General features: G+C 43.6%; 1 protein-coding gene across 6 annotated transcripts in view; it reads right to left on the bottom strand.

Moving 5' to 3' along the window:
* Positions 1-15054, bottom strand: part of SCML4 (Scm polycomb group protein like 4) — a 124239-nt gene extending 109185 nt beyond the window's left edge. For 4 of the 6 annotated variants that reach the window (XM_053222403.1, XM_053222402.1, XM_053222404.1 and 1 more), the window contains exon 1: positions 14799-15046. The gene's annotated coding sequence lies outside the window, so the exon portion shown is untranslated. Of the gene's footprint in view, positions 1-14798 lie in introns of all 6 variants that reach the window. The other 2 variants (XM_027057153.2, XM_053222405.1) reach the window with 2 other exon arrangements.
* Between the last annotated feature and the right edge of the window lie 6617 nt (positions 15055-21671).

Raw genomic sequence — 21671 nt, 5'->3', positions numbered from 1 at the left:
TCATTGGCCTCCGTCCTGGACTTACACAATAATCGTGATGCCATCACTATTGTCAGGTGAGGAACACAAAGCCAAGGGAAGTCATTCTCACTCCTCTCACTGCAGCCTTCCCCACATTGCCTGCCACATCAGCACCCAGAATCCACTGGAAATCTTCCACTGGCATTGGTATATGGATAAAGAAAGCTGCCAACAAAGCCTGGGAAAACCATTGGTCCCTATGCAAGGCAGCTCTCCTGGTACTTTCTCTTGATGCCTAAGACACCAACCAAAACTGTGACAGGTCAGAGTCAAACTCAATTCACACCATCAAATATGAGTGAGGACAGTGTTTGAGCTATATGGGTTTTTTTAAAGTTTATTTATTTATTTTGAGAGAAAGAGAGAGAAGAGGAGGGGCAGAAAGAGAGAGGGAGAGACAGAGAGAATCCCAAATAGGTTCCATACTGCCGGGATGGAGCCCGACTCCAGGCCCGAACCCACAAACTATGAGATCATGACCTGAGCAAAAACCGGGTCGGATGTTCAACCAACTGAGCCACCCAGGTGCCCCCTTGAGTTATATGTTATAAGCAAATATTTTCAAGCTTCTCCATGCTCCAGCATCACATATTGCTCATCCTCAAATCAGGGATTTTAGGGCAACATTTTGGGCCAGTTGGCAATGACTGTGGCCAAGGATTCACGAATGCAAGATTTTTGTCCCAACCAGCTACCGTCATTGATCCTGAAGCAAGACATTTAACTTACAGCACCTCACTCTCCTTGCAACAAAGCTTGTTAACTACTTCATGCACATGCAATGCTCTGAACATCAGTTTTAAAATTCAATAATTATTATTCATTTTCAACAAGTTAATCTCTCAAGAATTAGAGGAAAATTCCAGACTGAAGAGTTCATGAAGATCTAGTTAAAGGGATGAAAGTAAGATTAATAATTGTTACTCAAATAGAATCTGTCTCCTCAAGACTCTGCCTCCCAACTAGTGCACAAAGCATATTAGGATGTCTGCTGCCCACTAGGGGTGTCTTCTGTCCCACTGGGAGAGGTAGAATGCACGGTGGGGGCTATCAGCAGGCGCAAGCTCTGGGATGCTAGCCTACCTCTATCAGTACAACCCTCCTTGTTGAGTTTCAGCAATGTTATGGACTTCGGGAACTTACACTACTGAGGCAGGAGGAGACAGGGAGAGATTCCAGTTGTCATTTAAAAATGATTTGGAGACATCAAAACACCTCCTCTGCCCTGAGGGCAGTGGCAGAACCGTGGTGAAGTACATCCCTCAGCGATCTGGAGTGGGCATAGCAGAAATGTAACTGACCTCACCTTCAAAAAATGGAGGCATTTGCTAAATCATAAGAGACCGTTATGAGGCACATTTACCATCGATAATTTACAGGGCAATAGATGAAAACTGTCAGATGAAATCTTAAGATAAGCATTGTTATGCACTAAATTGCATAATTCATCAGCATCCCACAGCTGGCCTCCATGTTTACTGTCAGTGCCTGGGGTTTCCCACAGTTCTACAGCTGCAGAGTTCCCAAAATTCATATGTTGAAGGCTTAATCCCCAATGTGACTATATTTGGAGAGGGCCTGTGAGGAGGAGATGAAGTTTAAATGAGGTCATGAGGTTTAAATGAGGGACCCCCAACAGGGACTGGGGTTCTTACAAGAAGGAGATACACCAGGGGTGCAAGCACACAGAGGAAAGACCGTTGAAGACATGGCAAGTAGGTAAGCATTCACCAGCCAAAGAGAGAGGCCTTAGGAAAAACCAAACAGCTAACACCTTGAACTTCTACTTCTAGACTCCAGAATGATGAGAAAATAAATTTCTGCTGTTTAAGCCACCCAGTATCTGGTATTTGATTATGACAGTCCTGGAAAACTAATGCAGACGCTATGAATATGTTTTCTTCCTTACCATGGGAAACAGATCACCTCTGTTTTCATCCTATACATACATAATCAAAATAAATACACTTTGTTTTCGTGAACTTGCTTGTTTTCTTTCATTGCATTTTGTGCTTCCTGTTCCTCATATGACTTCTGAATCAACCCACCCCTACTTGTCTCTCTAGTCCTACCATGACTCATCATTATAGCGAGGAAGACTCCATCCCTCTCTCAGACAGCTAAAGATAGGCGAGGGCAATAACCGGTTGCATTGATACGCAGCCCTTTGTGTAAGCTGAGGGCTGCCCAGAATGTTACAATCAAAAGGCATCCACCTAAAGAAAAACATGTGTCTTCTTCCATCTTCCACCAAGATGCCCATCACTGACGTTCTGTTCGGCAATGACACCCGAAGCCAAAGAAGCCAGAGATAAAACTGTTGACCTCAAGATTTTTATCCTGCTTCCGGGGGCAGTTTGGACACAAATCCACAGAGAGTGGGCAGTGGGTAAGTGAAATTGATGGTGACACCTAGCATCATCTAAACAAGTATGGTCCAGAGAGGGACATGAAAATGTCCAGCTGCCTTCATGGCCAGGACACATAGACCTATCATAGCTCCTATGATGCCATACTGTATACATCACATTTGAGCTCCTTGTCACCACTATGCCAGACTTAACATGAAATAGTGAGGCAGGGTATCAATGGGCCTCACTTTCACGGCAGACATTCTCTCACTAGAGGCCTGAGCTTGCTGTGACATACGATCCTGTATGGGAGCCAGCAAGGTGCCTGAACTGTAGCTGTAGAACTGTGGGCAGCCCAAGGAACTGACAGTAAATATGGTGGCCAGCCATGGGATGCTGGGAAACAGCCACTCCTAAGAGGGCAGCTAAAAATCTAAAGGACAGCTCAAACTTCCCCAGAATTAGAGTCACCAATAGGGACATTCTCTAAAAGCTGCTCTGAAAACCAAAGGATAACTTCAGGAGACATTATGGAAAGGACTCAGAGGATCATGTCCTTAAGGATAAATGAGCAATACCACCTGGGATTTTAGCTTCAAACCCTTGGACTAGAGACATGGACAGCCTAAGGCTCAAGGCAGTGCTTACCAAACTTCAGATCCCTTAGGTACAACATTTGCAAAATGTGTTATGTCTGAATACCTGCTAGGATGGCTAATTTTATGCATCAATTTGAGTAGACTGTGGTTTACTCAGATATTTGGTCAAACATAATCCTCAGTGTATCTGTGAAGGTGTTTTTGGATGAGCTTAACATTTGAATCTGTAGACTAAGTAAAGCAGATTTGCCCTTCCTAATGCAGGTGGGCCTTGTCCAATCAGTTGAAAACCTGAGTAGTTTAAAAAAGCTGAGTAAGAGGGAACTGCCTGATGGCCTTTGACCTGGGACATTAGTTTTTTTCTTGCCTTTGGAGTCAAACTGAAACATTATTTCCTCTTGGGTCTCAAGTGTGCCGGCTTTTAGACAGGAATGATACCATTGGTTCTCCTGGGTCTCCAACTTGCTCACTACAGATGTTAGGACTTCTCAGCCTACATAATCATGTGAACCAACTCCTCACAATAAATTTCTATCTATCTATCTATCTACCTACCTATCTATCTATCTACCTACGTAACTACTATTGGTCCTGTTTCTTTGGAGAACCACGACTAATACACCTGAGATACCATATTTACCTAATACTTAATGAATCTTTAATGGCCTATTTGAATAAATACATTTTTAACTGCAACTTTATGTCATATTCACAAATTCAAATCAAGTATTTGTCATTCAAGACATAAATATATATACTAACTGTAAAATTAAATATGCACTTATTAAAATAACAGTTCCCCTGAAAACACTTCTGATGGTAACTGTATATGGAGCAAAACTTCTGTCTCTTATTTCAATTCCTAGCAAATGGATATCAACTATATTTTATAGTGAATCTTAGCTTCCTTTTGAAGTAGAAAATCCTTCACTCTTAAGCATCAAAAATAATCCACAATACCCAATACAACAGAAAGAATGCCATTAATGTGTTTTGGTTATCAGTTGCTACATTTAAAACTATCACAGAATGTGTGGCTTATTATGTCCCACCCATTTTGTGGATCAGGAATTCAGGAAAGGCTAGATTGGACAGTTTGCCTGTGACGTGTGGAGCATCAGCTGGGGAGGCTGAGATGGAAGGATTCACTTCCCAAGTGGTTTCTTCATCCACACATCCAGTAGCTCTGTTTCCTGCCTCTTCCTCTGCCCCGCGCACCCCCCCCCCCCACCCATCCTCACATCTTTTTTTGTCCAGGACCTTCCACAGAGCTTTGGCTCCTAATTGCATGGCAGCCTTGGGACAATCTTCCTCTTATTTGCTGGCTCAGGGCTCCAAGAGTGAGCATTCTGAGTCCCAGGTGGAACTGGAAGACTTGTGATGTCAGTCCTGGAACATTATCTCGGCCACATCCTATGAGTCAAGCAAGTCACTTAGAACAGCCCAGAGTCAAGGAAAGGGGAATTAGACCCCAAAGCTTCATGGAAGGAATGTCAAAGGATCTGTAGCCATGTTTATTCCTCTACCCCATTCTTATGTACTCGACAAGGAAAAACTTCTCAGACATCGGATTTCCACATCACAGATCAAAGTGTATACCATATATCCAGAGCTTATACAGGAGCCAGGCACATGAGAGCAAAAGCATGGGTTTGGCTTTGAAATTGGTTATAGAACCTCCTGGATGACCTTGAGACACTTAAACTCGCTGCTTAAGTTCACCGAATCTTAGGGTTTGGTCTGTGAAGTGGAATAATGATACATTCCAGGATGGTTGTGTGGATAACTAGTACAAATTCTGCATCATCATGGTCCCTCATTAACTGTTAATGTTTTCAAGCAAACCCAGAGAATAGTGAGGACTTTCCAAAGGTGTTTTTAAAATACTCTATTTATTACGATAAAACCTATGCATAATCTGAAAGAGAACGAAACATGATAGAAAACGTCTTCTCAAGCTTAAAGGTACAGTTTTTTTTAGAGGAAATCCACTACAAATCTTCTCAGAATGTTAAAGTTACCCCCAAATTCCTGCCACAATATTTGAGATGCCTCTACTTAGCAATCATGTAAGGAACTGACAAAACAGAACCATCTTTTTTTTTTCAAATGTTTATTTATTTTAGAGAGAAGCAGGGGCAGAGAGAGAGGGAGACACGAATCGGAAACAGGCTCCAGGCTCTGAGCTGTCAGCACAGAGCCCAGCGTGGGGGGACTCAAGCCCACAAACCGTGAGATCATGACCTGAGCCAAAGTTTGGCACTTAACCAACTGAGCCACCCAGGCACGCCCAGCACCATCTTTTTAAAACTATAATTAAGCAGGCATTTGGGGAGGTAGGAGAAAGTGGAGTTCATGGCAGGTTGGCATACTCTGATCCACAGGTGCTCAGTGGTGGTGAAAACACCGCCTGTAGAGGGGCATTTTGGGAATGTGCTGGATGTGGTTTTACCTGGCCCAATACTGGGAGCAGGGTGAGCATTACTGCATGTGGGGGGCAGAGACCAGGGACACTGGACACACAGAGCTATCCCCCATGATGAAGCGCAGTCTCGCCGTATGGTCACATGAGTGAAAATCTTGTTTTTGTGAACCTGGAGTGAACTTCATTTTATGTATAAACATATTTCTACTTAGCTATAATATATCCTTTACTTTCCAGGAATGTAATAATACCTAAAGCAAATGCATAAATACAAAATTTTATTTTGTTCAGAATTCCAAGAGTTGTTTGCTGTTTGGGAAAATCATGTCACCAGCAGCAGGACCAGCTTGTGTTGCCTGAGTCGCCGAGAGCATTATTTTAGACTGCACTGGAGGTAGCAGATGTCAAGCACCTGACCCCTTCATGTGGTGTCCAGAACAGGGTGCCCGCACCAGAAGTAATCATTAATTACTTTGTTTTTATTCCTCTTTATATTTCAGTTATGACATGACACTGGTTTTTCTTAGACTGTGGGTGTGGGTGGGCTGTGTTATCTGGGAATTTCACTTTGGGGTTGCAAACAGGGGCTTAAAAATATTCGTAATAAAAATGAGGGTTGAGTCTGACAGGACTGAAAGCCTACTGCTTTAAAAGAAGTTTGCTGTGGATCAAAAATGCCTTTCCAAGTGGAAACACCAGGGAATCATTTCCTTTCTGGAACCTGCTGGACCTGGGAGCAGCCCAGCCGGGTTGAGCAGAAGCAGCTGGCTCTGACGCATGAAAGAGCTCTTTCTCCTCAGCCCTCGCAGGTGAAAAGACAAGGACACCCCATTGGCTTTTCAAAACTGAAGAAAAGACTCAGCAGACTTCATACGGCCATGTGAGCCTCCACAAGTTATTTAACGTAAGCCTCAATTTCCCTACCTGTGTAATGGAGATAAGAATAGCTCTCGTATTGGGGCGCCTGGGTGGCTCAGTCGGTTAAGCATCCAACTTTTGATCTCAGCTCAGGCTGCACAGTTCGTGAGATTGAGCCCCACAGTGGGCTCTGTGCTGACCTCACGGAGCCTGTTTGGGATTCTCTCTCTCTCCCTCTCTCTCTCTGCTCCTCCCTTGCTTGCTTTCTCTCTCTCTCTCTTTCTCTCTCTCAAAATAGTAAGTACACTTAAAAAGGGCCTTCGTATTAAGCACCCATGTGGTTTAAGTCCGATAAATAAGATAAAGCATGTTTAGTGCTTCTCTCAGCATCCCTGAACATATGATGCTCAATAAATGAGAACATGTATTTATTACCACTCGGATAGCACTTTACACATACTTTTCCATATACTGTTTCCTTTGAACTTGATATACATTATCCCATACAACCTTCCCAACGACTTCTGAAATATTATATCCTATGATCTCATAAAGTTGGGGTGACACCAAAGTGTGTGTATGCTCTTTCCACAACACTGTGCTCTCTCCACCCATGCTGACATTACCATTTCTTGAATCACTCATTCCACAAATATTTATTGGGCACTTGCCACATTCAAAGCACCGGGCCTCAGCAGTAAGGACAAGAAATATCACCCCCTTGGAAGTAAGGGGGGCCCAGGGTTGCCACCATACCTGCCCTGGGTCACATCAGTAGCCATTAAACTGGCTTTGCCCACTCAGAATCCGTGCTGCTCCGTTTATATTTATTCTATACAGCTCTGAAGACAGAAGTACCCCCTTAGAGGAGGAAGTTACTGCAAGAGGAAGCTAGGGGAAGTTCTGGAGGGGAAAATGCCTGTTTGCTAACAGTTAAAGTTTCCAACAATGGAAGAGGGGGCAGCCTCTTGAGAATAGAGGCTGTGCTGTCTGTATCTTTAGCAGACACTAGGGAAGAGTGTGAGGCTTGACCCTGGGAGGAAGGCTTTTACAATCCATTCAATCTGAGAAGCTAGGAATCACTTCAAGACCACTTCTCAGAGTATAGGTTTTTGCTTTTAACTTGTCCCTTCAAATGTCAGATGTTTTTCCCTCGAGTTCGTTATTTCAGTCATATTTTAACCTTCCAGTTTACACAATGGGGTGAACTGGTATGAAAATGGTCTGGAACCATGGGGGAAAGCTAGTTTCAAACAGAGAGGGAGGCAAACCATAAGAGACTCTTAAATACAAAGAACAAACTGAGGGTTGATGGGGGCGGTGGGAGTAGGGGAGGGGAAAATGGATGATGGGCATTGAGGACGGCACTTGTTGGGATGAGCACTGGGTGTTGTATGGAAGCGATGAATCACAGGAATCTACCCCCAAGACCAAGAGCACCCTGTACACACTGTATGTTATCCAACTCGACAACACAGTATATAAAATAAACAAATAATTAATTAATTTAAAAAGAAGAAGCAAAAAGAAAAAAAGAAAATGCCCTGGAACTTAAGTGATTCCATGGTCCCAATGTAAATTCTCCTTATCCTGTCCTAAATCTGTATTCCCAGGGAAGAGAAACCCCCCTGGAAACTGGTAGTCTACCAAGTACACAAGCAGAATACAGGAAATCTTGGCCAGAGGAGGCTTGGCTTTGCTTAACTTTGTCCAGGAAGCTGTGTAACCCACACTATCCGCTGTTAGAAATCTACAAGGACAAGCCAGGTCCTTGGTCCCATGGAATTTTTTTTCTTCAGGCATGAAAATGTTAAATATAGTCATAAAAACAGTGACCTAACCTGTGCCCAGAAATATATTTTTTAAATGATTTTATTTCCAGTTTATTCCACATTACTCTGGTCTCAAGCCAATTAGTAGAAACTCAGTACTTGACCTTCGCAGAGATTTGGGCTGAAACACGTGTGAGACAAACTTTTCTGAATGCCCTTTTTCCTTACCCTGCTAATGGAGAATTTTAGTCCCTTTATTTGTGACTGGGGTTCATGACAAACGACTTCTAACTCAAAGGGAAGGCAACAGAAATAAAAGACCAGTCCTCTATACCATCATAGGTCATCGGCTTCCACACATTGTCACACACATCACACCCAACTTGACTTTATAACTTCAGTTCCCTGGAGAGAGTTTATACCCACCTGGTCTCATTAAGGCAATGCACAATTGCACAGGCATGCACAATTCCCACTGTGGGACCAATTAACCATTTCCATATCAGGCACCAACATAACCACACCATCCAGTTTGCCCTCATTATTTATGTCAAGTACTTAATTATGTTACAAACACTCAAAACAAGTGCCGTATTTTCATACTGTGGGTGGTGATTTCAGACATTAGAACCAATTGAGGGTCCCCCCACTGCACCGTTTCTATACTTCCTAATGTGTGCACCAAAATATAAAGTGATCTGCAGCTTTCCACTTGAAGCATTTTTACAAGCAAGCTCTTAAAGGGATACGATCAAATATGCTTGAACATCTCATGGCATCTGAAAGGGAGAATTCCCAATATCAGGGGAAATGCACAGGTGACCATGTAGTGTACTGACCTCCAAATCTCATGGCAAACTCCCTCAGCACAGGCAAACAATGGCAACAGCATGAACAAATGGCACACATTTCTCAAGACTGAAAAATGACAGAATCTATTCCCAGGGTGGCATTCTTTACCAATCAATAAGCCCAGTGCCTCACATGACATTTTTGAGTTATTCTCTTTGGGATGAACAGCATATTTTATAGCTAATTGTTAGATTAAGCCTTGATATCACCATAATTTCCCAATAGTGAGGGTACTAAGTCCTAAGGAACTATGAAGAAAAGTGGTCAGCCTCTTTTTTAAAAGGCCATAAAGAATGAGAATAATTCCTATTGGCTTATACTAGTTTAGAAATGGTTAGTTTAGAAATGTAATAGTTTAGAAGTGGCCCAAAGGAACTGTTTGTTGCACGACTTCCAAATCCTGTCTCTAAAACGGAAAGCACGAATGCCCCAAAGTTGGCTTTCACCTTGTGGTTTTCTCTCCAGATCTTCCTTTCCTTGTTCATAGTTGCCTGTCAAATAGGATTAGAATCGTGACACCAGCCCCAGGCCAGCTCAAAGGCTGCATCCGGGGCAGACCCTCAGATATGGCCACTGCGATGTTAACCTCGGTCTGGTGACAAGGCTCAGGCCCAGCTCGGACACCAGGGCAAAACAGACTCCTTGGTGCTCGGTCCTGGTTTTCTCATCAGAACGATGATGTCCCAGGATGACTTGTGGACAAATGTGAAAGGGAAAAGAGGAAACCTTTCTTTCCATCCAAAAGGAAATGACCCAGCAGGTCTATAAGCTGACAACCATATGCTAACTGTTGGCCATTATTGAGTCCCTTCTGAACTGCAGCAGGGGAGGGAAATAAGAGGGAGAGGGATGGTTAAGTACTCATTGGATGGGGCATGGAATAGGGTCTCTCCTTTGGGTTTTATCCCAGGACCTCTTTGTTAAGTACCATTTTCCAATGGCTGGACCAGGACCCATTGAGGGTAATTCTTTGCTCTGCCAGCCCAGTGTTTGTTCCCAAGTTGAGTACCCATCCTCATGAAAGGCTGCGTGTTTCTTTAGGACTAATTTCAAGCCATATACTTCTGTTTTGAAAGAATGATGGCTTTTGCTCTGTAATGAGAGAGCAAAAGAGCAAAGGCTTTTGTTACCAAATATTCAGCTCCCAAAAGTTGAGTCACTATCACGGGGCTAACCAGACAACGTCACCACCTTGCAAAGCATAGCATTGACACTATTTTTCCCTGGCACATCAATTTTCTCATAACAGCCAACTCCACTCTGTTTCTAAATTGTACGCCTTATAGAGAAAGGAAGGCCACCACTCCTCAGCCAAGCCCCTTCCCCAAAGGGCTGGCATAGCCTGTCTGCAGGACTATGCAATCATTCTTGAAAATCAGCAAAGCTGGGACCACGTCCCATTTATCTGACCCATAAATGCAGCTGCTGAAAAGAGATGCACGTTTGCCTCCCTCACAAATACAAATCTAGGTAGAACATGCCTGAGTTGGTGGGAGAGTAAAGAGAGGTTCACCTGTCTATGCCGCCAGATTCTATAAAACACAACTGGCCAAACAGTAACAAGAGCAATCGCAGGGAAGCCCACCTACAGTGGGATCTCAGAATACATTCCCATTACTCCAGGGTGTCACACAGACTCAGTGGAATGATTTTTCAGCTTAATGCAAAAGGAGAACTGCCACTGGCTAATAAATTCCTCTGGGTCCTAAAATAGTAGTCCACCAGGTGATCATTGCAAGAAGCAAGAGGTATTTCATCTCCTCCGTGGTGGCAAAGTGCCTCTTCTGATGCTGACTGATTCCCACATGCACAAACCCTGCTTGCCGCTCACCTCCGTCCCACCTTCCTGAGGACAAGGATGCTCCTGGCTGTATCAGCACTGCCAGCTGAACCGGCAGCAAACTTTATCACCAGTACCTCATCTCAGCCAGGCTCTCGGCTCCATGAAGCAAGAGTCCACCAATGCTAACATTCGACGAACCCGGAGGAAGGGGAGAGAGGTCTGACTTCCAGAGGAGTGATGTGCACTCGTTACCACTTGCCGTCCAGCCACTGTGGCCGAATGGCAGCATCCCTCATCAGGCTGTCCTTAAACATCACCCACCGGTGACTAGCTGGAGTGTGTCTGTGTGTGTGTGTTGGTTGGGAGGGCGGGGGGTTCATCGTGGAGCCGGATGCTCTGAAATGCCCAGTGCTCCTGTACCTCTTCAGATATTAACATACGTAGGTCAGAATTAGCCAAATTTCAAATGGCCACGAGCATATCCCGAATGGCCCTCTGTCTGTACCTCCTCTCCTCCAAGTCCCAATCTAAATCTCGGCGTCTGACAAACCGCGCGGTGAGAGCCTGCAGAAATACTAGGGAAGAACCCTTGCCGGAACTGAAACCGAGATGAATACAACAATGAAAAAACACTTAGGACCTCGTGGGCTTGCAGGCAGAGCACTCGAACCCAGTATGTGCGAACCAACAAATGCAGGATTGGCCACAGCGATTTATAGCAGAGATGCTAGCAGAGATTTATAGGAGAAGCGAGAGTGTGGTGTTCTTGCAGATGCCGAGGTTTGGGGGAGAAAGGTGGAAATGGACAATGAAAAAAGAAAAAGCGACAGATTCCAATGCAACCCAAACATTTGGAGCCAACCTTGCAATCAGAAATTTTACCATGATTTCGGTGATCCTGATGGTCTTTGAACCACGCTGGAAAATGTCACAATCGATGTTTGAATTAAAATCCAGTAGATTTGCCAAAAGACCAATTGTTTAAAATTGGCAGCATTCCAGAGAACTTACTAGGCTGCATACTGCCCGGGGCTGAGAGAATTGCTAATTCTAGAGAAAGTTAATTATCACCTTATTGATAAAGGGGTAATTTTTAAAGCTTATGGTGTGGCTTTTGTGACTCATTAATTAAAATTTAGAGTAATTTACTAGACACAGCGGTGGCTTCTATTACATTATATAGGTACCAAACCATTTGGGTTTTTTTTTTTTGTTTTGTTTTCCTCCCAGGGGCTGTTAAGAAGCCCCCTCATCTCTCCTCACCTGCCTTCCAAAGCACCAACAACAACCACAACAAAAACATTAAAAACGTGCAAATCTCAAACCAGCCTTTTGGGAGATCGCTGGATTCAGATGCCCAAGGAGGCATTTAAACAAAGCTCCCTCCTAGATAGGTCCAGTGTGCCCACCAAAATGAACAGGCACGTGTGCTCCCACCCAAAGGGACCGCTTTTACAAACTTCATCTCCAAAATGTTAGACCGAATGTTATGCCCTTCGGTAGTTAAATGGGAAGAGAGTCACTCCTCCCCTCCTCGCTCTTCTCTCCACCTCACCATCCCCGAGTAAAAAAGCATAAGGCTCGGAGGCAGAGGACTGCACAGACCGAAACGGGAGGTGCTTGGAATCTGAAGCCCCCAGCCCCACCGGACTCGGGGCAGCGTCGCCTCCCGCTTCCTGCAGGACGCGTGGACTGCGGGGGGCACGCCCAGGCCACCTGGCCGGCGTCAGTGTGATGCCCAGGCTTCCAGGGGGACACGCCCGCGAGGAACGACGCCCCGCGGAGCTCAGCCGCCCCCTACCCCCACCGGCCGGAGCGAGTTCCGAGCTTCCGCCCGCCCCACCTCTGCCTGGACCCAACGGTGTCAGAAGGCGAGCGTATGTGGGTGCGGTGTGTGTCCTCCGAGCGCCCCAAACTGTCAGCAGATCTGCAACACCCTCGGAAATGTTACTCCCCCAACGTACGAAGGGGTATTCCTCTCTGAGCATTCCTTCTTTTCATTCCAGGGAACTTCAGTAATGTTGCCTTAAATTTGTTGGAAGTGTTTGCAACCCAGAATTGAGATTAAAAAATAAATAAATCCACCACGTTATGAGAGAGGTCTAACGCAGTCTGCTTGTGATTTTCACATCGTTTAAAGTTGTAAGAAATTTTAAATTCGATCTTTGTGCTTTGAGGCACCGACTGAATTTTTTACAATAAGCAAATATTACTTAACGTTGAGAAAGTCATTACTTTTTTGAATTTCCAGCGTAAAGTTTCTTGCAGCAGGACCACAACTCCGTGGGGTGTCCCAGCGCGGACTTGATTTCTAGCAGCTGGTCTGCTGGCCTTACCTGCTGCTGGAGAGCCCTGGCACCCCAGCCCCCCAGAAGCCAAGAAGCAGAAAGTGAAACTGTTTCTGCTGGTTTCACTTGCCTTGAAAACATACCACCAAAAGCAAATAAAGGACCGAAAGCGATTTACTTGTTTCTCTTATTGTTTTATATTCTTTCCATTATCGGTCATTTACTTTTTTTTTTTTGCAGCCAAATAAAAGTAATTTTGGAGGCACGAAGAAATTGAAACACGTTACACACAGAAGAACTGGTTTTTGTGGGATTTGCACTTGTGATTCTATAAAGCAAGCCGACTGATAAACTTCCCGAAACATTAGAGACTGTCCACATACACAATTTAAAGAGCTAAGGAAAACATAGCTACATTTTCAAAAATATCTGTCACACATATGTTTAAAAGGTAAAGATTCTGGTGCCACCAAACAAATCCCCTAAAATTGAAGTTCCTACGTTAATGTCTTATTTGAGTTTAGATGATCACTACTGTCCTTCTAGGTAATCTTCACCCAGGTGCTGTTGCTCAAATAACCACCCCCCCCACCTCATTTTTTCAGGCTCGTTCTACCAAGCAACACAAAAATGCTCCACACAACTATTGTACCCCTAGATCGTTTACTTTACCACGCTATAAATTCCTTCTTAGTTATTTTTATGCTTTCACTTCAAATAGTCTATGTTTTTTTAAGTCTTGAGAATAAAAGCAACTATGCCTCTTACTCTTCAGAAATGGTTCCTCTGGTTGAAAAGAAAGGAAAACGCAAGAGTGTACAACGTCTCGATTCTGAAAAGCCTGGATCACTTTCTCAAGTACCACAGGGTCTGAGACCAACCCAAAGCCACTTTCTGAGAAAGCTAGTGATTGTCTAACCCTCTTGAGTACTATCATATAATCCGGAGACAACACCATGAGTCACCTCTCCATTATATTATAGGTAGTAGAAAGGGCTTTGACTTAGCACCTCAACTATCGCTTAAATGACTTACAGCCGACACCACCCTCATCCACTGTCCTGTTCTGCTCGGCAAGCAAGCTGCAGAGGTACCTTCATGCTGCCCCGTTCCAGTTACACAACACCCCACCTGGGAAGAAGGTAGCTCTGTATTTGAACTTGGGAAAACTGATCCTGACATTCCATAGCCACCTGGTTTTTTCCCCAAAACTAACCAGTACCAGCAACTAGCAGTAAATAGTATTCTCATCTGTCTTGATAAATTAAGAAAAAAAACAGTACAAAGACATGTAAAATATTCCATCTGGGATATAAATAATAAAATTCAATTTTAAAAAGTACTCTTGCATGTTCACAACACATCAATTTTAATAATTAGATTTTAGTAAATACGTTTATCCCAAGACATAAAACACTTTTTAAATTAAAACAAAACAAAAGCAAAGCGAAATCATCATGCAAAAAAAAAAAAAAAAACACAAAAAACCCAAAAAAAACCCCACAGGTATTTGAGTTCACATTCAGGGGAGAAAAAACAACTTTCTATATATTTAAATGCAGTTAAAGAGTAGTGAATGTGTACGTACCCCAAATTTATAAACTATATAATTCTATCCTGCATCTTCCTCTCTAAGATCTGGTTAAGAAATCAAACATTTTTGTTTTGAGTAGGAGGAACTGAAGTTTACCTGCTGGCCTCAGTGGTTTTAGGACAGGGCACTCGTGCATTGCCGTAGAGGTAGGCATGCAACCCAGATAAACTGAACCAGATAACCTGTCGTGATGACAGTAGAGAGAGAAGGAATCCTGTGTCAACGGCACACCCTCCGATTGTGCATCTCCCTTACCTACGGCTTGTTCACCAGAGCCCTGATCAGGTTCTTTACCAGGCCGGGAATGTTGACTCAGAAGACAGATGACTTTCGGTACATGCAAACCGAGTATTACAAAAGCTAATCTTCCACCCGTGTGTTAGTAGCTCACAGTTCGTCTCCAGCAGCCCTGCTCTCCGGCTGCAAACATCTCATTAGACTAATGCATTCAGCACAGGCAGAAAACTCGATTTACCATAGCTACAGCAATGAATTTCCATTACGATGACAGCTTCAACCACATCATGTCCGGAAAACCAGCCAACCACTGGCTTTTAAAGAACACACACATTTTACATGCAGAAAACGAGGCGTGTGTGTGTATGTGTGTGTGTGTGTGTGTGTGCTTGCGTGTGTTTCGTGTTTCCTTCCTCTTAGCAGCCCAACTAAGAGAAATGTGCAGTGTAGCTTTTTGCCGACATGAGCTGCAGGGTAATGACACTTCTGCTTCTTTGGTAGTTATGTCCTTGTAATAACCTGAATTATGTCACAATTGTCAGAATGGGTGTTTCCAACATTTCGGTTTTCATTACCCCTCCTCTGTTGCCATAGAAACCAGACTGTAACATCATCTCTTTGTCCCGTTCCTGCAGCAGTGTGGGCCAGCACCGGGCTTGTAAGATACTGGAGAGCAAGAGGAGTGGATGTTTGACTTTAGACAAATAAAACGATAACAACAAAAACATTCTAATAACATCACTGTTCAGGAGAGCCTGTGTGTTTGCCAGAATGTTGCCTACTCAGGCGAACACACCACGGTCATACATATTGACTCTACAACTGCATACAACACACATAGTCAGGGGACGGAGCCCAGACTTGGGCTCCAGATCTGTGTGGGTAAGTGCAGAGTGTTTCTACACTCGTGGTCAGGCCTGCATGGGATAGAACGGTCCTCATGCAAGAAAAAGGCTACGACTATTCACCCTCCATGCCTCATTGTGTTCTCTGTGGCAAATCAATTTATACTGGTAAAGGGACTTTTTCTCCTGTTTTTTTGGAAACGGGAGCAAGACTCCCCTTTGCCCAGTTCTTTCAGCCCAAAGTATGTCCTACTTATTATTCCAAAGTATGTCCTACAAGGCGAAACATCCATTCAACAAATATGTGGCCACCCATAGGCTTACTCCTGGGGATGCGCAATAAGCAAATTTAGCAAATGTTTAGGACTAAACATGAACCAGAGCCAATTAAAGCTTAGACCGCAACTTGGACAGTTACCGAGAGAGACAAAAAAGAAATTACAAGTTGAGGTTTGTCTGAATGTATATGCAGAGTGACATTAGAAAGAAATAAGAAGCCACTCTCCTCAAATTACGAACGCATGAAAAAATTAAATTTTTTTTGAAGTCAAAGCATTGTACTTATTGAGCAAGAAATAAATTCGCCACTTTAGTCCATTTAATCATCTAATTTTGTTTTTTCATTTTGTGTGGGACAAGGCAAGTTTGGTAGGTTTTCATTTTGGTCATTTAATATAAATTTATTTCATTAAAGGAGGAGGAGGAAGAGAAGGAGGAAAGAAAACAGGACCCAGTGGATGATTTCAACTGCCAGCATGTCTGTCACAGTGGTTGTGTGTATCATGCCCATGACCTCAAACACAATCCCACAGTATGCTCAGCAAAGGACCTCAAGCAGTCTGGGATGCAAGACCGGTGTTCACTTTAAAATGTTTCTTCAGATAAATAAAATCGATCTTTATTAAATGATCACAAATATTTCTCAAATACTGTGAAAGAAAGAAAGAAAGAAAGAGGAAGGAAGGGAAGGAGGGAAGGAGGGAATGAAGGAGGGAGGGAGGGAAGGAAGGAAGGAAGGAGCTTTGCAGAATCTGCCCAAAAGAAAGGAGTTTCCGGTTTTCCTATTCAGCTCTGTGTGAGTCCGTGATTCTGAGCCTCGAAGTCCATGCTTCCTCACCTCCTCCCAGATGTGCTATTGTGACCTGTCCTTAAGCCGAGCGTGTCTGGGATGCAGACATGGGCATCGCAGGTCAACTGCATAGTGAGACTTCAAATTGAAGTTAACTAAAGATGGCTTACTTAAGAAATGATCAATAGATAGATCGATTGATCCATCGGTCGACAGATGGATATCCACTGGAATTTCTTTTTTTTATGCACCAGGACTTTAGGGGTTAAGAAATTAAATCCACGTTTTTAAAAGTTCTAAATGTTTTTTGTTCCAAGAAAAAATTAAGTTAAACACGTAAAAGAAATTTGGTGGGCTGGCTGTGTACGAGCTGAGGGATATGTTAAACAGAAAAGGGGCCCTTCCCAGCTAACATCCCTCTCAGTCTTGTACACCCCTGGGCTGCGATCAGGATGCTTAGGTTGTGCCACGTTGTTAATTTTCTTTGGCTCTGTGGTTACATTTCTGTCTCAGAGCACAGGCAGCACGCTCCACTCTTTCCACACAAATGCTACTGGGTTGGTGGTTAGCAAGAGGCGGCCAGAGGGAGCAGGTTAATTTGGGGGTATCCCAAATGCAAACCTACTCAGAGTAGTATCCATTTGAAGAGGAATCCCTGTCAGTGGCTGGTAAAGAGCTATGGTTCCAACAAGCAGCAGGTGTCGAGAGCTGTGTCCTGGGCAGGGGAGTCAGTGCTACTGCGAAAACAACCTATATTATCACAGTAATAGCTAACATTTACTAATGAAATACTAAGTCAGAGCGTTATCTCACTTATAACAACACTATGAAGTAAGTACTATGAGGACTATCCCCATTTTACAGTTAAGGAAACTGAAACAGGATGCTAATAAGTTGCCCCCAAGGTACCACAGCTCAGAAATGCTGGATACAGGACTGACCCAGCCAGTGTGTGCCCAAAGACACACAATTAATCATTTGGCCACATGGCATCCTGGCACTGCCCCTTCATCCAGCTCTGCCAGTAACCCAAAGACATTGGTCAAATCACTGTCCTTAAATAGCACGGGTGGTGGGGGTAGGGGACGAGATTGTCTTTGTGGTCCCTTATGGTTCTGACATTCTACAGTCCAACGAACCGCTTTATCTGCAGGGCTGGAACAGACCAATGCTTTGGGTTGGAAGAGAACTCAGTCATAGTCGTGGCTACGGCCGTGACTGCTAAGGAACAAAATGCACCCTCTCTCTCAACAGGATAAGACCTGGTGAACCCGTGCTTTGGAATGCCAGTTTGGGATGGAGGTGGTGGGAGACAGCATGGAGAAAGAAAGCTTTAAAGGCTGAGATTCCATTCCTGAAGTAGCAAAGGGAGACCCGTCTCCCACACTCCAGCGGCCACAAGACTTTGCTTCCCACCATTCAACACAGACATGTCCTTAAGTGTTGGAAAGTTTGAGAAGTTTCAGGGTTATGGAAGGTATGAGGGTTATGTCACCATTTTGCCAAAGTGGAAATTGAGGCAGCAAGTGATTAACCTGACTAGTCAGACAAGAGTGGCAGAACAGAAAGTGGATGCCAGACCCCTTGGCTCCTCCAACCTGAGTCTTCTTCGACCCAAAGCCCTGCCTTCCATGGGGCCAGATTTTCATTTAAACAATGCACCAGGGACCTTTGGAAATTAAAAACAAAACTGTTCTTTTTAGTGAAGGTAAACAGGAAGCAACCTCAATGTTCAATAAAAAGAGATTACTTAATGGGGCGCCTGACTGGCTCAGTCCGTAAAGCATGTGATTCTTGCCCTCAGGGTTGTGAGTTTGAGCCCCGTGTAGGGTGTAGAGATTACTTAAAAATAAAATTTTAAAAGAGAGAGAGAGAGAGAAAGAGTTTACTTAAGTAAGTGTATCATGTGTCCACACCATATATTATACAAAGTACTACCAAAAAGGATGTCATAGAAAACCATGTAATGACGTGAAGAAATGCTCTCAATATGAAGTTGCTAAAAAAAATTGCAGGTTACAAAATAATACGTAGAACCTTGTTTTGAAAAACTAATTTGCAGAATGCTGGAGATATGTTAATAGTAATGATCTCTTGGCGATAAGATTATGAGTATTGTGTATCTTCGTAATCTTTCTCTTTTATATTTTCTACAAAGGAGGACCTACTTTGTGGTGACAATAAAAAGTTATGTGAATTAACTGGTAATAGAATTTTTCCTATCACATCTACATATTTGCTGATAATTCTCATAAATCTTAAATCCCAAATTTCCTTTTTAACCAATGAAATAAAAATAAAACATCTGCCTGGTGATTGTAGGTCACATTCAGCCATGGCCTTAGCCCGTGCTTCAAGCGCAGAGTCTGCCCTCAACTCACTCAAGCTGTCTTTGCTGTCCTCCCCTCTGGGCTTCACCACCTCCTAACACCTTCAAGTCACACTGGGTACTCAGCACACCCACAATAAAATCAGAAACAGACTCCCTACCCTTCCCCACCCAAGGGGTCCCTCAATCTGTGGGGTCCTCGCCAAGCTGGTAATAGTCTTGTTCAACTAAAGCCACGTGCTAAAGACACCAGAGGTTGGGAGGGGGTGGGGGACGTGATGGAATAAAGTGAAAATCACTCCTGTCCAAGGAAAGAGTGACTCATTCAAGTTCTCCTGGGCCTAAAACATGGTTCCTTTCAGGTGGTGCCTCCTCTCTTTGTGGCTCTGGGCCTGTGGCTGGCTGATATTCAGGGACTGACTTAGTGGAAATATTTGTCTCAAGGTCTGGCAGTTTGGGTAGTAGCAAGCGCAGAGACCCTCATCCCAGGGCCAGTGTCTGCTAACAGGGGTGGTATGGTGAGGGCATGTGTTGACAGCCGGGAGAGCTGAGGGGGACAACAGCAGAGGCTTTTTCTTTGGTCACTAGGCCGTAAATTTCAAGATGGCAGGGAACCAGTCTTGCACTCCACTGTATCCACAGCACATAACACATGTCTGGTCTACAATAAGAAGTCAACAAATAATTATTGCTGATGAATAAAAGAAACTAGGGGTTAAAGATGGTGACCTAATCTTAAGCAATATTAGTATAAGCTTTTAGACACTATTCCTTTTCCCCGGTAAAAGTGATTGACTTTGGATGTCTGTCATCAAAAATAAAAAATAAAAAACAAAAATTCCTAACCTGTTAAAATTGAAAGGATGATTTATATTTCCAATCTTCTTCCTCCTTTATACTTTTAAAATTTTATCTCCTGCAGATCACTTCTGCTTTGAGGAATTTCATTTGAAACGAGTCAACTTTTATTCAACATTCATACACGTGATCTCCAAGCACTTTTGGCTATTTGCTAGGTTTCCCTTTCCTCCTAAAATATTTTCCCCTAGTTAAATATGAGAAACCAACTTGTAGTGCTGAGAAACTCCTAGGTTTGGAGAAAGTGAGCCCAGACAGATCTATATGTGCACTCTAAAGAGACAGAAAAACGGCACCTGGGTGGCTCAGTCGCTTAAGCATCCAACTTTGGCTCAGTTCATGATCTCACATTCGTGGGTTTGATCCCTGCATTGGGTTCTGTGCTGGCAGCTCAGAGCCTGGAGCCTGCTTCCCATTCTGTGTCTCCCTCTCTCTCTGCCCCTCCCGCATTCATGCTCTGTCTCTGTCTCTGTCTCTCTCAAAAAATAAATAAACATTAAAAAGAATAGAAAAAAAAAGACTTCAAACAAAGTAAAGAGTATAGGCTGATAACTGATACTGCTGATAACAGTTACTGCTTCTGGGCCCAATCTTTATAGAAAGACGTGTGTGTATGTGTGTGTGTGTGTGTGTGTGCGCGCACACACATATAAAGTAGAAAGGACATAGCAGGGGGTCCAGCCAAGAGAGACTACTTTTTTTTAAAATTTCATTTAGATAATAGCCTCTTGGGGTTGCCTGCACTTTCAGGTTCTAAAATAAAGTCATCAATCACCCACAGCTCTGCCTGCCTTTATTTGAGGGAATATCTCCAAGATGAGCCTCATAGTTACTAAAATTTGAACCTGAATGCAGATGATACAGTCTGAATTTTCTCACTCTCTTTAATAAAAATTCATCTGGTTGGTGAATAAAAAGCAACTGCTGATGAATTCCTCTTAAGGATAACCAACTTTAGTGTGGACCACGTCTTTAATAAGCCCACTTGGGGCAGAAGCTGAAATCAGAAAACTGGGTCTGGACCCAGAGGAAGGAAGAGGGAAGTAAGACTGCAAGTAACAGTAAGAGCAACTCAAACTGGCTTAAAAATAAAGATCAGCCATTGGTAGAGTGTCCAGTGAGCTTTAGGTGAGGCTTATCCAACAATTCAGTGATATCACCAAAGAAATGGTCTGAATCAGCCTATGTCTGGCCTCCCTCATGGTCACAATATGGATGCCGGTTGCTTTCAGGCTGCCATACTTTCCTATTGACATCCAACACAAGGGAGAGCCTCTTCAGGTACCATCCACAGAAGAGCTAAGAAGTTTCTTTCCTAGAGTCTGCTGCCAACATCTCTCTCATCTCATTGCCTGGAAGTGGACTATGCCCCATCCTGGAACCAACCAGTGCCACCAGGATACGCTGATTGGCTTAAGTCCACCTTTGGAAGGAAAGGAGTTCTGCTTTCCTCCAGGAAGAGGAGCTGCCAGGGGAGGGGTGGATGCCTGAATAATTGCCATACTCTTAGCAAAAAAGGAAGAGAAATGGATGCTAAAAGACCAAAATCAGCAAGAAGCTACTGACTTGTAAAAGGTGGGGAGGGGAGATCTAGAAAAAAAAAGTGTGAGGGGGTAGGAAGATGGTAGGATGTTGTGCATTATGACTGAGACCCACATCCCATAGTGCTCGTAGACACTGATCTTTAGGAAAGACCACAGAAATCATGAATTGCTTGATGTGGTTGAATTTCTTGTAGAAACTGGTGAAGACACTGAGTTTTGCATTGTGGGTTGATGCAGGTGAAACCA

The sequence above is a fragment of the Acinonyx jubatus genome, chromosome B2, assembly GCF_027475565.1.
Source record: "Acinonyx jubatus isolate Ajub_Pintada_27869175 chromosome B2, VMU_Ajub_asm_v1.0, whole genome shotgun sequence".
NCBI lineage: Eukaryota > Metazoa > Chordata > Mammalia > Carnivora > Felidae > Acinonyx > Acinonyx jubatus.
Note: the sequence above shows the minus strand (reverse complement) of the source record. Positions and strands in the feature narration are given on the sequence as shown.